The sequence below is a fragment of the Tenrec ecaudatus genome, chromosome 7 (genome assembly GCF_050624435.1).
Source record: "Tenrec ecaudatus isolate mTenEca1 chromosome 7, mTenEca1.hap1, whole genome shotgun sequence".
Classification (NCBI taxonomy): Eukaryota; Metazoa; Chordata; class Mammalia; order Afrosoricida; family Tenrecidae; genus Tenrec; species Tenrec ecaudatus.
The window spans coordinates 33,946,683-33,966,486 of NC_134536.1; the positions used below are offsets into that span (position 1 = coordinate 33,946,683).

General features: G+C 42.5%; 1 pseudogene; it reads left to right on the top strand.

Annotated features, from left to right (window-relative positions):
- Window positions 1-18,728: 18,728 nt before the first annotated feature.
- Window positions 18,729-19,263, top strand: LOC142452692 (succinate dehydrogenase [ubiquinone] cytochrome b small subunit, mitochondrial pseudogene; annotated as a pseudogene).
- The last annotated feature ends 541 nt before the right edge of the window (window positions 19,264-19,804 follow it).

Consider the following 19,804-nt stretch of genomic DNA (forward strand, 5'->3'; position numbering starts at 1 on the left):
TTTTATTTTCCACGTCCTCCCTTCTCTTCTTCCGTCCTTGCGTTCCTTCAGCCCGTCTCACATATATTAGGCACCGTGGAAGTCCAAAGACTCACTGCCATCAAGTGAAAAGGGACCCTATGTGGAAAGGGTAAAACTGCCCCTTTGGGTTTCTGAGGCTGTACCTCTTTATGGGGGGTCGAAAGGCAGTCTTCCTCCTATGCACCCTGGAAGAAGTTGAATTTTTCTGTCAAAGAATGCTGTCGAATGCATCAATATAACCAAAAAGTTAGTTGCCCTAGAGTTCATTCCGACTCAGGGACACGATGTGCACACAGACTTGTCAATGACCACATGACTTGACCACTGCCCCTGCTGAGTGCACCATCTGCCAGCAGCAGAAGCCAGCACTGAGTCCAAGATATGGAACCATTCCTCGGGGAGATCAACCGGCAACCTGGTAGCAGGTTGATTACATAGGCCCACTTCCATCATGGAGGGGGCAGCGTTTTGTTCTTACTGGAATAGACACCTACTCTGGATGTGGATTTGCCTTCCCTGCACGTGATGCTTGTGCCAAAAGTACCATTCGTGGACTTGCAGAATGCCTCATCCACCGGCATGACATCCCACAAAGCATTGCTTCAGATCAAGGAACTTACTTTACAGCAAATGCAGTGCGGCAATGGGCCCATTCCTATGGAATCCACTGGTCGTATCATGTTCCTCATCATCCTGAAGCTGCCGGCTTGATAGAATGATGGAACGGGCTCCCTAAAGACACAATTATGGTGCCAACTAGGTGCCAACAACTTGCGGGCTGGGGCAATGTTCTCCAGGAAGCTGTATAGGCTCTAAACCAGCGGCCAATATATGGTGCTGTGCCTCGAATAGCCAGAATTCATGGGTCCAGGAACTAAGGGGTGGAAGCTGGCATGTCATCACTCACTATTGCTCCTAATGATCCACTTGCAGCATTTTTGCTTCCTGTCCCAGCAACCCTATGCGCTTCAGGCCTGGAGGTCCTGGTTCCGAAGGAAGGAACTCTCCCACCTGGACACACAGCACGGATTCCACTGAACTGGCAGCTGAGAATGCCCCCTGGGCACTTTGGACTTCTCATGCCTTTGGATCAACAGGTCAGGAAGGGTGTCACTATACTGAGTGGTGTGATTGATCCTGATTACCAAGGAGAAATTGGATTGGTGTTACATAATGGAGGTAAAGAAGAATATGTCTGGAATCCAGGAGATCCCATAGGCTGACTCTTAGTGCTACCATGCTCTGTGGTTAGAGCAAAGCAACCCAATCTTGACAGGAAGCCTAATGACCCAGACCCCTCAGGAATGAAGGTCTGGGTCACCCCACCAGACAAAAAAACCACAGCCAACTGAGGTGCTTGCTGAGGGCAAAGGTAATACAGAATGGGTAGTAGAAGAAGGTAGTTCCAACTATCAGTTATGACCACATGATCAATTACAAAAGTAAGGTTTGTATTTGTCAGTGTATTTTCTTTGTATGTGCTTATTGAATATCTTTCCTTTGTTCCTGTATGATGTATCATATGCAATTGGACTCAGTATGTTTTCATTTATAGGTGTGATAAATATTTGATGTTAAGTCTAAGTGTGATTGCATGAATGTCTGGAAATTATATATGGCTAAAGAATCGTGTACGGGTGTCAAGTTGGCAAGGGGTGGATTGTGATGGGTAAGTTTATGTGATAACCTGGCCAATGAATACATGTAGGATTAGTTGAAGTGTGGAGAGGTTAAATGGCTTGGTGAGCCTCACCTTTCTTGTCTCTTGCTTTTTGATGATCGAACCAGTGGGCGGCTGCCTTAGCTTATTCTTGGCCTCAATTTGCAAGCTGCACTCCCTGTGGGACAACTAACCCGTGGACTGTGTTGCTGTAATTTGAAGTTCCTTCAAGATGTGCTTTGCCACACTACTGGAGTATACATCACTTGGGCTGGGGACTGTCAGACCCTGTCATCTGGCTGACTGTTGGTGACCTGCCTCGCTGTTTTCTGCCTGTGGCTGAATAGCCTGAATTGCTCTACTGAGGACTCAGCTGTCGGCTTCCTTGACTTGCACCTGGTGGCCCTCAAGACGTGAAGGACTTCCAGTGTATTAGCTGTCTCACAGAAGTGAGTTGCACTGAGTCATTTGTACTGCTCTATGGATTAATTACTTGTTTATTTCTTATGTTATATCTATCTATCTATCTATCTATCTATCTATCTATCTATCTATCTATCTATAAAATCTTAAGTGTCCTGGTTTTGTTTCTCTAGAGAGCCCTGGCTAATGTAGTGCCTCGGGGTGGACTCACAGCACAAACTTTTGGTTAGTAGCCAAATGCACTCATTGTTTGTACTACTGAGGGGGCTCCTTCAATGTAAGTAGGACTTGCCAGTTATAAGACCCAATATTTAAGCTCATTGGCACCAATTCGATTCCAATTCATGTATGCCATATGTATTCCTATATGGCAAGGCAGAACTACCCCTGTGGGTTTCCTACAAAAGTAGAAAGCCCCTTCTTTCTCCCTCAGAGCAGCTGGTGGCTTCAAACTACTGTCCTTTCGGTTAGCAGCCCAACACACTAGCACTGCACCGCCAGGGCTCCAATGAGGCCCAATAAGAAATGAAGATACAAGGATCCTCCTTTCAAAGGGGAAAGTGTGAAAGGTTTTTAATTCTGTACTTTCTCTTGACTTATCATGGGACTTTTTAATGTCCTATGGTATCTCGTTGTGAGTAAAGAAAAATTAGAAACTTCAATTATTACCGTGCACTCTACCACTCATCTTTATAATATGTATAGTCATCCATAAAATGCAAATATTGGAGAATTTAGCTAATATTTCCAGTTTGTATTTTTGTGGTTTGTGCCGCGTATGTACAAGTGTGTGTGTTAAGCTAGAGTGTCAGTGAAAATGAGGAAGACTCTCCATCGGATGGATGGACACAAGGGCTGCCACATGAGCTCGAACACAACAATTGTGAGCACGAGCATGGGCCGGCAGTGTTTTCTTCCATTGCACACGAGGGTCCCTTTATGGTACAGCCAACTGGATGGCATCTAACAGCAACAGCAATCACACATTCCTAAGTATTTTGTTCTCATCAAAGCATCACAAATTCTGCAGAAACATAACTCAACTGTTTTTTTCTTCACTTTTTGATATACACACATTCCAAAAATTCTAACTTCATCTTACTAATGAGTAAAGAAAGACTGAGAGGAGAATCAACTATGATTCACTCTCTGTTTTCCTGGCATGGGGGACGTATGCAAGCCAGCCAGAGAAGTTGATACCCATAGATAACTTGGAGTCAAATAAAGATGTGGATCAATAGGTAACATCATGATCAATAGAGAAAACCTTGAAGTTATCACGGATTTTGTCTTGCTTGAGACCATAATCAATGCTAATGGATCAAAAGATGCGTTACATTGGGTAAATCTGCTGCGCAGGACCCCTTGACGATGCTGAAATGCAAGGATATTACCTTGAACACTGAAGTGTGCCTGACCCAAGCCTTGCTATTTTCAATCACGTCGAATGCATGTGAAAGTTGGACATTGGATAAGGGAGACGGAGGAAGAATGGAGGGGTTGAATTCTAGTGCTGATGAAAGACATTGAAAGCACCATGAACTGCCAAGAGAACAAACAAATCTGTCTTGGAAGAAGTATAGCCACAATGCTCCTTAGAAGGAAGGAAGCTAACTAACTAAGACTTTGTCTCACTTACTGTGGACGTGTTGTTAGGAGAGACCAGACCCTTGAGAGGGACATCATGTTTAGTAAAGCAGAGGGGGAACAAAAAGGAGGACGATCCTGGACATGATGTATCGGTACAGTGGTTTGTGACCACGGGCTCAAACATATGAACAATTGTGAGGGTTTTGCAGGACGGGGAGTGGGGGAGCTTCCTTCTGTTGAACTCAGGGCTGCTAGGTGTTGGAACAGGCTCAAATGTACCTACCAACAAAAACACATACATGGACTTTTAAAGAGTAAATCATTTTGGTGAAGAAGGGTTACTATATAAGACTAAGTATGCGTTAGTACAAATGATGATTATATTTTCAATTTTCTTTTGTTCTTGTATGTTTTGGATTCCCCGTAATCAAATGACACGTTTTGTAAGTAAGGTGTTCACATTCATCATGAGAATTAGATTATATCTAGCAAACGTTGGTGTCATTCAGAAAGTTTCACCTTTCAGTCATAAATTATAAGATCCTGACTAAGCCATTCAGACAAACACACAAAATATGTCGGTAGTTCCAATGTCTTTTCTAGAACTGTATCTAAAAATATTTTCTACAAAGTTCACAAATGTCTAGACTCTACAGAGAACCTAGAAGTGAGATGATGATTTGAGTTTGAAACATCTATGTGTGTGAAGCTAGGAGACGGACAGCCCAAGGCTCTCCTAAGCTGAATCTGTTTCATAGGTAAAAATCCAAAGAGCTGATAGCCAATATCTTTTATTGGAGATGCAGGCCAAAGAGCCTGTGGAACACAGGTAACCCTTCTTAACCACACAATTACGGTTGCACAGATCATGTGTTCACATCAAAATGAAAAGGCAAAGCGAAGAAGGGAAGCTGGTTATGGAGTTGTATGAGAGCATATTTATCACCAGGCTGCGGGTCCAGTCAGCACTATGCACTCCATCACAACATATGTTCCCCTAAATCATAACCTCAGAACCATGCTTCATTAGTCATACGGAGACTCACAGAAGAAAATGTGGGTTAATGTGTGCACATGAAACACAACTCCAGGAAAAAACAGCTCACAGTGTGTGCCCTGTAGACCATGGCTCAGAACGATTTGACACAGGGAGAAACATTTTCTAAACAGCAAATGCCATGTGTGCTTGGGTTGTTGTCAGCAGAGAGGTGGCTGTTCATCCTCATTCTGTTTCCTTTGAGACCAAGCCGCTGGGCCACAGTTACACAGAGCAATGGCCACAGCCCTATATTTAGCAAATCTAGACTTACTGGCTAAACAGAAAGAAGAGTATCCCATTTACCCTTTTATTTATTGGGAAATGGAGCTTTTATTGGTTGTCTTCTGTACTTTTACAAATCTGAAAGGGAAAGAGAAGTTTAATTTTTTGGCGGGTATTTTTAGACTAGCCTTCTGGGAATTTATTGTGCCCGCTCTTTTTCTTCTTGTAAACACTCTCTGTGGGAAGCCTAAATCTTGAAAAGCAAGCGGTTGTGGTCTGCTTCTGCAGACTTGCCAGGGATGATCTATTCATTTCCTCACCAATGCTCGAAATGCCATTGGTACTGACAAGGGAAATGCCCATTAGCCCAACGTCAATCTGTGAGTTCAAGACTGCCTTTATTCCTGAATTTCTTCAAGAATTTATTTTTGTAAATTTTAGAAGATGGTGACAACTGTGCGCTAAACAGGAAGTTGGTTTATCACAAAAATAATTTTGACCTTGGGTCCTCAAGGAACCTTGTCAGAGTATCAGGGTTCCATAAAAGGCCTGAGACTGTCCTTTCAGAATTACTGCCCACGTCTGATCAACAGCACTATAGACAGCAGACTCTCTGCCCTTCCTCGCACAGTGTGTTCTAAACATCTCTTCATATTAGCCTTCTCGTTTGTTTCATTACTGCCTTGTATTCCAGCGCCTGGATTTACAGTAATACCTTATTAGCTCCCTTTTGATAGACATTTGGATTCCTCCTACCCCACTTAAAATATTGCGTGTACACAAGAGCCCAGTGAATCACCTCGTAGCTACAGTTTTGTATATGGACGTGTTCTCTGAGTGCGGCTTGAGCTGAGTTTCTCCTGGATGAGCGAAGGTGAACCCGCTGGGGATCATTTGTACCTTATGATCATTTCTATCCCCTTTTCTGAGAACTGCAGGGTTTCTTTCGAGTTGTTGACCTTTTCTTCTTCTCACTGTTTAGGTGCTTCGAAAGTATTAGGAAAATGACGTTGTTCTTGTGAAAGTTCAAATCTGTCGTCCTTAGTTGTCATTTGTCATTAGATTTACTTGTGTGTCATTTGCCCTACAACACTTTTTCATTTCTATGTAGTCGCCTTTGTCTCAGTTAAAAAAATTTTTTTTGTTGTTTTCTCAGTTTGGAGACTAAGTTTTGAAAATCTCTTTCTACTTCAAAGTTATAAAGGAATGCACAAATGTTTCTTTCTGTACCACTATAGATTCATAGTTTACATTTCATCACCAATATGTTTGCAGGATACATGAAAGTACAATGTAAAAGACAGACCCATTTGAATATTTTTCTGTCCTACTCACTTTCCCCAATATCACATATTGAACAATATTCCATCTTTTATTATAGAATATGTTTGTTTCCAGTAGTATATGAAAAGCTAAAATCTCATACCCTAGTAGGACATATTATAAGGAGGTAAGAATCATTCAATATTAGATCTTCATCCATCACATCAACATTTTTGGGTGATGGGTTTTTTAATCACTGGCTAGAGGCTGTAAACATTTAACACATTGAGGACGTTTTCAGTAATAATAAGCAACTACAAGTAGCTACATAGGCAGACAGGCAAGATGAACAGGGCATGAGGAGGTGAAAGGAACTAGACCTAATGACGAGGTATAGGTTTGGCTGAGGATATGTCTACATACGTATTTGTATGTGTTGTAAATATGTCCATGTATTTAATAGAGAAAACAGGAGACAAAGGTATGTAAACTTTTTAGCCACAGCCATATACCTCGATGAAATGAATTACTGGGCCTGGGTGCTAGGGACCATCATTATGGGGGTGCGTCAAAGTCCATTCACATGACATCATCCACAAAGAGAATGTCCTGCATCATACTTGCTTGAGTAGCTTAAAGGCTTTCAAGAAGCCATCTAAGGCCCAACTTTTGGTCTTTCCTCTTCAAAAGTAAAGAACAGTGAAAAAGTTCAAAGATGCATGGAAATGATTGGTTCTCAAGCCTGCTGAAGATGCAGACCTCAGCCTCCCTGAGACCAGATAGCTAGATGGTGCCTGGATACCACTGCTGACAGCTCTGAAAGGATCACAATAGAGGGCTCTCAATAGAGCGGAGAGAACTGTGGAATAGAAAAGTCATAACAATGCTCAGCCTAACTGGGCTGACAGAGACTGGTGGACCCCTGAGACATGGCTCTTACTCAGTCTTCAAGCCTGGAACTGAACTCACTCCCATGCCTCAACTTTCAGCCAGACGCGACAGGCCTATCTAAAGTGAATAATAACACACCAGGGAGGGACACAAGCTTTAGAACAAAGGGCAACATTTTCCCAGGGATAAAGCTCAAGGACAGGGATGGGTCGGAAAAATGGAAAATGTTCAACACGGGAAGGAAGCTGGAGCAGTGCGGTTAGGTTGTGGGGACTGCAGAGTGTGTGTGAATTGTTGGATGGAAGACTAATTGGATTCATAAACTTTCACTGAAGTAACAATAAGTCAGGGTGGGGGAGGGTTATAAAATCATGTTGGAAAACTTTCCGTGACAGACAAAGCCATTAATAAAGGGTAATCTAGTAGAATCCGAGGAGTCCTGGTGGTATAGTGGTTATGCGTCGGGCTGCTAATTTCAAGGTCAGCAGTTTGAAGCCACCAGCCACACCAGGGGAGAAAACTGGTGCTTTAATCCTCCCATAAAAGGTTACAGTCTTTGAAACTCACCTGGGCAGTTCTACCCGTTCTTATATGGTTGCCAGCAGTCGGCATTGACTCGATGGCCTTAAGGTAAGCAGTCTGAATCCACGAGTCACGCCTCGGGATGAAGAAGAGCTTTCTACTCCTCTAAAGAGTTAACATCTCAGAAACCCACAGGGACAGTTCTACCCTGTCCTGTGGGCACTGGAATCGACTAGATAGAAGCGAGTTTGGTTTGTCGGCTTTAATGTGTGTTGCAGCTGCACTTTCTTAACAAGAACTAGCCTTTGGATCTCAAAATGAGGAGCAGTCATGCTGGAGCAGAACAGAAAGTTTTCCTAAAGTTGGCAAAACCACATGGATCACAACCAACTTTGCAGTTTCTAAATGAGAGGAAGAAAATACCAGAAAGAACAGAAAGGCTTCTATTGATAATTTTGTTTTAATGAACAGATGATCCATGTGTACCTTTTAAATGTTGAAAGAAAACCCGGGGAGGTGTCCTTTGGTTAGTTTGGTGGCCAGTTGGGTCACCAACTCAGGATGACTGTTCTCTTTGCTGACAAGACTCCATATTCAGTGGAAATGAAACCCTTTTGTCCTTCTGGGCAAAGGATACGTTGTTCTGAGTGCCACATTTTGCAAACTACATAGCTAAGAGCTCCCTCTCCCTATGCTCGATCATAATAGACAAGCTGCCGTCTACTCTCATGGTTGCCCAGCAGCCTATAGTACTTCCTTCTATCGAGGCCTGGAAAGAGTCATTCTGCATATTGTTGTCAGATCCCAACCATGGCAGCTCCTGGCAGCATAGGCCTGGCATTACGATGATGCGCTCTTGGGCTTCCCTTGGTCAAAATAGCGGCCACTGGTGCCCGTCTTGCTACAAAGAAAACTGCCACACAACAGGCGCTCTCTTTCAGAGATGTGGAGATGGCTCCTCTGCTTTTCAGTGGTTCGTAGAAGGATAAAGAACAGAAAAATAAGATGTCTTAAGTGCACATGCTCAGAAAGCTTCTGCTATCTTTTCACTGAGAGAACAGGAACAAATTAAAATTTTATATTACTTATCTATTATATCCTAGGAATAGGAAGTTGGTCTCTCTCTTCTTAACAGAGAAGTGCAGCTCCCCCAGCAGAAGTGCTTCCCATTCTTCCCGATGGCATGCCTGGTCCAGGGCAGGGAGTGACAATTTGGGACTTGTTTCCATGATTCCACAGGAGCCTCCACGTCTTTCCTGGTCCCCCATTCTTCCTTTCAATAGTCTAACCTTCCAGCATAAGGAAACCATTTTATTTACCAGCATGGCACTTACTGCTAATCAACAAAGTCCCCCACGTGATTTTTTAGTTGTTGTTCAACTGGCTGCTTATGCTAATGTGCTGTTTGTTTGTTTCTATTGTGCATATGTGTTTAATCTTACCTGAACCAGTAATTTAGAGTAAATTAACACAGATTTTCATAATCGCTCAAGATTTATTGAATACATTTGGTGTTTCAAGAACTATATTATATTGGAGCTCTTTAGAGTAGTTGTGTTAGTCTGGGTACTTTACAGAAACAAATCCACAGAAACTCTTTATGTATAAGAGAGAATTTTATATAAAGGTTAAGTGTACATCAAGAAAACAAACATCCTGACCCAGTGCTGCCCAAGCCCACAAGTCAAACATTAGCTTATATGTCCGACACCAATCCACAAAGTCCTCCTCCATCTTACAAAACACACACAAGGATGCCAACTGTAGGAGGAAACCCAAATCTGTGAACGTGTAAGCATCTCAGCACTGGCAGAGATCTCCACATGGCTTCTTCAGCACCCAGGGCTACATTGGGGTAGGTCCATGTGGCTTCTCCTTGGGGATGTCTTGCAGGAAGTGAGCCTTGCCAGCTGAAGCAGGGAACTGGCTGAGGCAGCTGCATCCTGGTCTGACTTTCAGAGAACAAGACACCAGAGGACTATTAAGGCGAGGCTCACCAAGTCATTTATCCCTCCGCCCTTCAGTTAACCCCACATGTGTTTATTGGCCAGGTTGGCACAATAAACTAACTACCGCAGTAGTAATTGAAAGAAGAGGAAAAAGCTAAGCAAGAACAAAGGAAAAAGCAATGATCTGTAGGTTGGCCAAATCATTCTCTTTCTCATTCTGCCTTCCTGCTCCTTCATATGTGCTATCTCCCAGCTACCCAGCTGTCCCAGATGGCAGTAGTGGGGGTAGTTGGAATTACTCAACTCTGAAAGGCTTCCTCAATGTATGGGTGAATGGATGGCTGGTCATGTGTTTGCCTTAATATTTTTCATGTTTTGTTTCTGAATTTAGATTACAGGAAGGGTTTTTTAAAAAACGAATAAGGTTTTGGCCTCTAGATCTATGTGTCTCATCCCTATTACAGAGTGATCAACAGAAATAATATAGCAGTAACTAATTTTGATTGGTGATTTCACAAATTTTTATCATTTCCCTACTCAAAAGCCTCCATTTTCTTTTCATCTCACAATAAACTACAACCAAGTGACAAGTTCTTTCCATCTGGCAGTACAACGCCGCACAACCCAACAAAAGGACGAGTTCTTATTGTGGTCTCCTAGGACCCACGTGATCTTGTTTTTCCACAACCATCCGGACGTCTTGCTGGGCTTCCCCTTGGTCCCTATCGTCTACCCAGCAACACTGGTCTCCCTGCTCTCCGCTGCACATATGTGTGCACCCTTACCTCTGGCACCTTGCACTCCCTGTTCCCTCTGCCTGCATCTCCTTGCCTCTCATTCTGTCAAGGGTCTGTTAGGAATATCTGAAACCAAGGTAATAAATATGACCTGATTCTGGGTTGTTGTTGGATGTTGTTATGTCCGTGCTGATTCAGGACGACCCCATGGGAAAGTGTAGAATTGCTTTCCAGGTTTCCTGGAAGGCCATTTTTATCAGTGCAGATCATCAGTCTGTCCTCCCATGGCACCGTTGGTGGGTTCAGATCCACACCAGTGTACCAGCCGGGCTCCTGACCACATGCGGCAAAGGCCGAGTGAGTGGGGAGAGTTACTGGCAAGTTTCATGGAAGAAGGAAAGTTTGCTGAGCAAGCAGGAGATTGGGTTAATCCCAACAGGGAGGAGAGAAGATGGTGCTGTAGAAACAAAAGTGAAAATGAATTCCTGGTAGCAGCCAAGAATCCGTATCTGAAGACATGTCCTTCAGAAATGGACAGTGTTGCGCTCAGAGACGAGTTCTGTTGGATGCAGTCTGGGCAGCCGCACAGGGCCCGACCTTCAGAAGGGCCTGGGCTGGCTTTAATGTTCTGATGTCACCATCTTGAAATTCTTTTTAGCTCCTAATAAGAAGCCCTGTATCTCCATTTCCCACAGTAGTGGGGCACACTAGCGATATAGCTAGACTTGCATGCACACCCTAATTTCTCAATCCAGTCCAGTAAGAGGAGCAGACTATCAAAGATTTGCCCTCTGCCATTGAATCAATGGAGAAATAGTTTGGTGGTCACTCAGGAAGCCCTAAGATCTTCCCCCAAACACAAACTCACTGCCTTCCCCTATAGGGCAGGACGGAACTGCCCCTATGCGGTTCTGAGATTCTAACTCTCTATGGGAGTAGAAAGCTGCATCTTTTTGGTTGGGGAACAGCTGGTAGTTTGGATTTTCCTATAGTCTACTTTCAATAAGAATGTGTGTTTCTTGTTTCAGATAGTTACAGTAGTCTTAGAAGCAGAAGAAAACAATTTAGCAATATTTCATGATACAAATTATTTGGCACAAGTAATTTTAAAAAAACTGTATGGATGTGATACATTCTCATAATTTATAGTTTGATTTTATTTTTCCAGAGGGGAAATATACAGTGTATATTAATTAGAAAACATATACTGGAGTGTTTATAAAAATAGTCATGGCTCATCTTAGTAACAGTTAGTCTTCAGGTTTTGTGTCATGTGGCTTATTGTTTGTTTGTTTGTTTGTTTTCCCCCAAATTCACAGCCATCGAGTTGATGCCAACTCATAGTAACCATCTAGAATCAGATAGAACTGCCCCTGTGAGCTTCCGAAACGGTAACTGTTTACAGAGCAGAAAGCCCCATCTTTCTCCCCGGCGTGGCTGGTGGTTTTGACCTGCTGACCTTGCGGATCGCAGTCCAACAGGTATCCGGTACAGTACTGGTAGGAGCTCTTCGATGCATAATTCACCCAGTCTCCCAGTTGAAAGGCGGCCAATAATTCTGGATGTTTCCAGTCAGACATTGGCACAGAAGATGCTATTTCAAAAGCATTCCATTCTGCTTACTTTCATCTTGATCAATGGAAAATTAAAACAATACCTGAAAAATACTCAAAAGATTATCTACTGATGTAAAAAAATAACCAAAAACGGATCTGAGAAACAAACCAACAAACAAATTTTTAAAAAGCAAGGACGCCTCGTGGGAGCATTCAAAGTGTGTGGATCTTCAAGCCGAGAGGCAAGTAGAGTATCACAGCATTTTCCACTCACCAAAAACAGACACCATGTGACGGCGGGTGCTACATCTGCCGCTGACACCCACTTCAAAGAGCAGGTGCCTCTAGAGGGTGAAGAACCAAGGAGAGCCGTTCTCGCACCCTCCACAGCGCCCCAGGCGGTGATGAGTGGGAGCATGGGAGAGGCCTCGGGGAGGGGTCTCGGTCACTGGGGTTCTCACCGCGCTTTCTGCGTGAGCGGCAGTGTCAGATGCTAAGTTGTTAAGTGATTAGTTTATTTAAATTTAGTGGACATAATGATATTTTCCAGACCCCACAAAAAAGTGCACATAGGAGTCCATGTTTGCAGTAAAGTATCAATTAGAAAGTAACACGTCGCCTACATGTCTCACCTCATGACGAGCATCATTTTTTGATGACAAAATATTTCTCTGACATTCAGAAATCCCTTCCATTTTAGTGTTTTCCCCCTCATATTGAATGAGGGTCGAATAAAATATAGGATTTCTGTTTCTTACGTAGTACGCGCAGGGTGAGCTTCTTCCTGCTCAGTTGTTTATTCAGACACTCCCTGTCTTTCTGTCCATACCAGTGTCCATCTTCATTTTCACCCACCATCCATTTTAATGGGAGAACATGAGGCTTTTTACTCCCTATGGGATGATTTTAGGAGTTGGCATCGATTTGGGGGCAGTGAGTTTGGCTTTGAGTTTGATGCAGAGGAAAATATTTAATATTGTGTCATAGTTTTTTTTTTTCCTCATGGGGAGAATTATTATTCTGTCCTGCGGCACTGCACAGTGCTAGCAAGACACCCAAAGAGATCAGCTTGAGGACGACCTCCCTTTCTGACTGGGGACCCTGTGGGACTCTTCCTTTGTCCTTGAAGCTCAGTAATCCTCGGGCTATGTCTCAGTGTTGGCGATATAGGTCACTCTTCCCTTGTGTGTAATACTATTCCTTTCATTTCAGGGGAAAAAATAAGACTATCTTTAAAACAACTTTTTCTTATGTGTGTTGAGATGCTGTTATAAGGACTAAATTATCTATCTGCTATATTATTTTTTGCCCCTTAATTATCTCTAGATTTATAGTGAGTATCTTAAGTTTTTATTCAGATATCAAATATTGCAATACTCAAAGTGTGTATGTGATCATATATGTACATGTACAAGAATAAATGCATCTATACATTCTGTTCCTAGTGAATTATAGTTATATTTCTTAACTGTAGTGGTATAATTTTGTTTCTCAATTTATTTCATTGAACAGGGGTGAGGCTATGGTTTCTGTAGAGTTGGGTTGTAAATATCTTAGGCTTGGTGAGCCCTTGCTCTACTATCCCTTCATCATTTAATTTTATCGATATGTTCTTCTGTTCTTATTTGAATACATTTATATACTTATTCCATTCTTTTATCTAAGAGAATGCTATAGAGACACCTGCTCTTGGTTTGTTGTTGTTACTATTGCTTTTCTTTTATAATAGGTGCTTCACCTAATTTTTGGTTGTTGTTAAAACACTAAAATCCTAAAAACAAAACAAAAAAACACTAAAATCCTTCCATCTGTCCAGCCTCCCTTCTTTTCCTGCTTCTTTCTCTAATGTGTTTGTGAAGTTACCAAGGCTTTATTTTCCTCTTGGTTATGTTTGATGTAGACAACTTAGTTCAAATACTCTATCTTCTATAACATAGCATGACTGTGTTCTCCCCAGTTTTATTTCTGCTTGAATTGAGATCTGTTCATTCTTCCCACTCTGAGCTACTTCTGGGGGCAAGTTACTTGCGTTGTCCTTTTTCTGTTACCCAACGATAGGAGATGAGGGAGCCCTGTCTTCTGTAGGGGCTAAGCTCCCTATGCTTTGGCCCATTCCCATTAGCTAGAGGGTAGCCCAGTATGGCGGCCTAGTGACAGAGTGACTTACAATCAGGCTGCTAACCGCAAGATCAGCAGTCCTGTGGGAGAAAGATGAAGCTTTCTGCTTCTGTAAAGACTTCCAGTCTTAGAAACTCAGAGTGATGGAACCATCCGGTCCTATGGGGTCACAATGAGCCAGAATCGACTCTATGGCAGTGAGCCATTTTAACTTTAATTTTTATTACTAAATCATTATTGGGGGCTCTTACAGCTCTGAGAACTATATATCCATATATCAATGGTATCAAACACATTTGTACATAGGTTGCCATCATCGGTTGCAGAACATTTTCTTTCTGCTTGAGCTTTTGGTATCAGCTCCTCTTTTTTCTCTCCCTCCCCCACCCTTGTGAAACCCTGATAAATTATAACTTATTATTATTTTTATGTCTTACACCATCCGCTGTCTCCCTCACCCATGTTTCTGTTGTTCATTCCCCTGGGGGCGAAGGGGTTATAGGTCGATCATAGTCATTCCTCCATTTCTCCCTCTTCTTCCCCCACATTTCACTACCCTCATGCGCTATTCCCATTACTGTTCCTGAGGGTTTGTCTGTCCTGGATTCCATGTATAGAGAGCTCTTATCTGCACCAATGTACATGCTCTGATCTAGCCTGATTTGAAAAATCAAGTTGGGGTCATGATAGTGGGTGGGGGGAAGTATTAAAGAACTGGAGAAATGGTGTGTTCCGTTGGTGCTTTGCTGCACCTGGCGGACTCGTTCCTTCCTTGTGACCCTTCTGTGAGGGAATGTCCAATTGTCTACAGATGGGCTTTGGAGCTCCACGCTGACCTCCCTCATTTGCATCCATATATTTGTTTGTTTGGGATCTACTGATGCCTGCTATTTGATCCTGTCAACTTCGTGATCACACAGGCTGCTGTGCTTCTTCTAAGTGGGCTTTGTAGCTTCCCTGCGAGATGACCACTTGTTTAACTTCAAGCCTTTGGGATCCCAGACGCTGTTTCTTTTAATAGCTGGCCACCATCAGCTTTCTTCAGCACATTTGCTTATGCACCCATTTTGTCTTCAGCGATCATGTCGGGAAGGTGAGCATCACAGAATGCCAGCTTATTAGAACAAAGTGCTCTCGCATTGAGGGAGTACTTGATTAGAAGCCCAATGCTGGTCCACTACCTTAATACTTAACAATTAAATATATATGTGTACATAGACCTATGCCATATCGTTATATATCAATATATTTACATATGTAGATATCTACATTTATGCCTCTATAAATGTCTTTGTCCTCCTAGTTATTTTTACTTTCCTCCTGTCCCACTATCATGGTCGACCTTTATTTGTCGTTCAGTACTGTCTCTCGGCTACATTGCACTTGATCAAACCCCACCAGGCATTGCGTACCCGCTTTGCCATCAATTTTTTTATCTCTTGTCCCTGGGTTTATTGGCTCCCCGCTCCCTTTCTCCCACCTCCTCCTCTTCCATGTCCCCCTGGAATCATCGGCCCCATTGTTTTCTCCTTGGGGTGTTTACCCTATCTATATGGACAGATATGAGAAAGAGAAAAGAAAGAAAAAGCCTATAAATAGTTCCAGGTCTGTCTGCTGACTCGAATGAATGTTTCCTAATTGGGTCGGTGAAGTGCCAAACCCTGCCCACCGATTTCGAAGTCTATTTGCATAATTCCTCGGAGACTTCCTTGCTTTGCTCCCTTGCTGCTCTGTTGCCCTCCCTTTGTGTTTTGCTCCAGTGGGGAGGTGGGCGGGACTGTGTCTTGAGCGCTGTCCCCCATAGCACTGTGAGTCATGGAGGGGGCGACATGTCTGTCTCTGGTGAGGCCAGTCCTGCGGTCCTCTCTGTGCATTGGCTGGTCCAAGCAGGAATAGCATTCTAGAGGTTTGGTGGGCCAGAATGCGGTCCTCTCTCTCTCTTTCCCTCTTAGTTTGCTCCTGTGTGGTCTGCCCTCTGTAGTGCATTCTTCTGGGAAGGGGTTTGACTTAGCTGGGACTGGAGCCACCCCGCAGGCTCTTCTGTTAGTTTGCTGCTTCACGTGGGTATGCTACCCTCGAGGCTTGGCGCCCCAAGTTGAGGTCTGGTCCCTTTCTTGAATTGTTCTTGCAAAACAGCATAACACTTTGTAAGATGTTAAATGCAAACAGTCTTCAGTCTCAGTCAGGTTTCCTAAGGTAATTTTATTCTCTTCTACTCTTGAAGAACTTATTTTGACTTTTCCCACAGCTCCCAGTAGATAAATACCTTCAGTCTAGTCTACAGAATATTTAATTCCTTTTTTTTTAACTTTGTCTTAGGCTGGTTCTCTAGAGAAGCAAAACCAGATGTGTGGTGTGTGTGTGATTTCTATATATGAACACACACCCATATGAATATATATGATTTATGTATAACTATATTTATCTCAAAGAAATGATTAATATAGTTGTAGAAGCTGACAAGTTGAACATGTATGGGTCAAATGTCAGGCGGCAGGCTTCACTTGACTCATGCAGCTGCAAAGGCTAATGAACTCCACAGTTCAGGTGAAAGACTACTTGCCGCAGATATTAAGGGATGCAAGGTCAGCAAGTACACTGAAAAATAGAAGCTTGCGATGACTCCCAGGATGGTCAGACAATACGGCAAGCTGCTGGCTTGAGTCCAAAGCATTAGAGGTCAGATGAGGGGCCAGATGCAGGAGTTCCATCCAGCAAAGAGAAAGAAAGCATTGCCAAAGCATTCACGTATTCTGGAACCAGGTCAAACCCCAGCGTCAACTACACTTGAATGACTTAGCAGATGTCCTCATGAAGGCAGTTACATTACACTAGAGTGCACCATCGGGGATGACTACATCTTAACTGCCAATTCCCTGGGAATCCTGGTCGGGCCAAATTGACACACAACCTCAACTGTCACAAATCCTCCCTGTTCATGTGTGGGAAAGTGTTAGAAGTGGCACGACACCATACTGCGTGCTGTACCCCATCAAAACCTTCTTTTCCCTGCTTCTCCATTTTCTAATTTTCTTAAAGTAAATATTCTTTTTATTGACCTATCTTACTCATGCTAATATATCCCCTCCCTTCCGGTACAGTTCTGTTGTTCAGTCTCATGGGGTGGGGCTATTATAATCATCAATGCTATCACCTCCTTTCTTTCCCCCGATACTCCCCACCTCATGCTCCCTGACTCCCCTCACTGTCTCTGAGGGGTCATCTATCTTGACTACCATGTATGAGCGATCTTGAATGTGAAAACGAGCATATGCAAATCTAACCTGATTAATGAGGTTTATCACATAAAGGCCTTAATTCCGTTTTCTAGTTTTATGGTCCAAGTGTGTTCACTTTTCCTAGTTCTATTGTTTTGGGAAGGAAATTCTGCAGTCCTGTTTTCTTTACAAGTGCCCCTCCTCTACTTCACCTACAGAGTCTTTAAAATCAAAAACAAAACAAACCACACTCAAAAAAGTCCACAGAAAAGACTGCTACTTAAGTGATCTATTCTAACATAATGCCAACCAATGTTGATGACAAAGGCTATGTTTTTATTAATCATTTAACTATTGTTATTATTAAAGACCAGGCCTTGACTATAATAAAATTATTATTATTATTAACAGGTACCATAATCTTGGGATAGATAAAATAAAAACATTGATTAACATTGGAAGGCAATGAAAATGAACATTCTGATGATGTACGATCTCTAGGGGACACTCTGCTGGCAGGATGCTCAGCTAAGCACAGAGCAAACTATTGCAATTTGTGGAAGAATAATCACATATTAGGTCATTAGACTGTGAATAAATTATGAATTCTTAGCTGTGGAAGTAGTCATCAAGATGAATTTTGAATGTATTTGAAAGGAAAACTAGATGTGACTTGCTAAGGAATTTTAGAAAATTTAAATCATTGGAAGAGTTATGCCCAGCAATTTTTAGAAAGTAACATATGGCCGTTATAATCAAGGCAATATGGAATTGGTACAATGAACAAACAGAGCAATGATACAAACGTTTCATGTTAGAAAGGGGGGTTTAGTATGTGAGCAATATGGCATTTCAAAGAAATGGGGGAAAGGACTGGTATGCAAATATGGTGTTGTGATTGATTCATCACTAGAGAGGAAAAAAAGATGTAGTTTATACATCTTTCTAGAAGGTGTGTGTGTGTGAGCGCAGTATGCATCCTGACCTCAAGCAGTGTTCAAAATAGATTCCATAATTTTTAAACATAAAATTAAAAAATTTAAGTGCCAATGACTATTAATATTTTATAGTCTTTGTATAGAGTGAAAACCTGTAAGTTTGGCACCAAAAGCAGATTACATTACATAAAAGTTTTAAAAATCATTTTACTGGGGGCTCATACAACTCTCATCACCAGCCATCCATCCAGCCATTGTGTCAAGCACACTCATTACATAAAATTTTAAACATTTTGGTGCTTTGGTAGAAGCACAAAAAAATTAAAGATCAAAAGAAAAAATGAATACAAATGTCAATACATATATATCAAAGGAGATTATATAAAGAAAATAATCATAAATGTCCAATAAAAAGTTAGTAAGCACATGGAATAGACATTTCAAAAGGAAGATAAAATAATAGGCAGATATATATTTTTAATTTGGGGATTACATTAGTAATCAAAGACCTACAGATTTTCAAAAGCCAGCAAGATACCATTTAAAAAACCCAAACAAGGGTGACCTTGAGCACTAGGAAACGCGATGGCGGTGGTTTTGAGGCTGAGCGTCTTCCGCGGTGCCCCGGGAGCCCGAGCTCTGTTCCACTGAGCCCCAGTGGTCAGACCTGCGCTTGCCTCAGCATTTCTCCAGGACCGCTCTACTCTGGGGGTGCAGCACATCCACCTGTCCCCCAGTCACCATGCTGGCTCCAAGGTTGCATCAATACACTGGACTGGTGAGAGGGTGGTCAGTGTTTTGCTCCTGGGCCTGCTCCCAGCTGCTTATTTGAATCCCTGCTCGGCGATGGACTACTCCCTGGCAGCAGCCCTCACGCTTCATAGTCACTGGGGCACTAGACAGGTTGTTACTCTGTCCACGGGGAGGCGCCCCAGAAAGCTGCCAAGGCAGGCCTGTTGGCACTCTCAGCCGTGACCTTTGCTGGCCTTTGTTACTTCACCTACCATGACGTCGGCATCTGCAAAGCTGCGGCCATGCTATGGAAGCTCTGACTCTTTTTACTTCACACCCTAAAAATTGATTGTACACCTCTTTGCCTCTGCTGTGTTATCCCATTTGCCTGTCTATAAGGAGGAAATAACAGATATGTCCAAAGATTAAACCTGCAGAGAGCCATATGACTAGGAAAAAGTGTGAGAAGAATTGTATTCATGAAGTAGACTGAGTTGCATTTTCTGGTGAGATGATACAGGAACTTACTCTTAACTACTCCCCAAGCCCACAGTGTAACAAAAGGAATATATGAGCCCTTGCCTTTTAATTGGATAGTCTCTAAATGAGGATTCAGTGGGTTACTATCAGCATGTTATGATTAAAGGTCTTCTGTGTTTGTTCAGGCAATGACGGAAAATGGGCAAGACTGCTAACTTAAAGATTAACAGAAAATTAAACTGCTTAATTGTTGAAAACTCTGCTCTCTGTTCTGTTGAAACCTCTTACTGATGCCCTAGGGTGAGTTTAAAGTTAGAGAATTTTGGTAATCTCACATGATTAATTTCTCAATCCCAAGAGTAAGAATTTAGGGAAATTTTGAATATAGAGAAGTTCCATTGAGAGCAGAGGTTGCCTCATAGATTTATTAACATCTTATTGAATC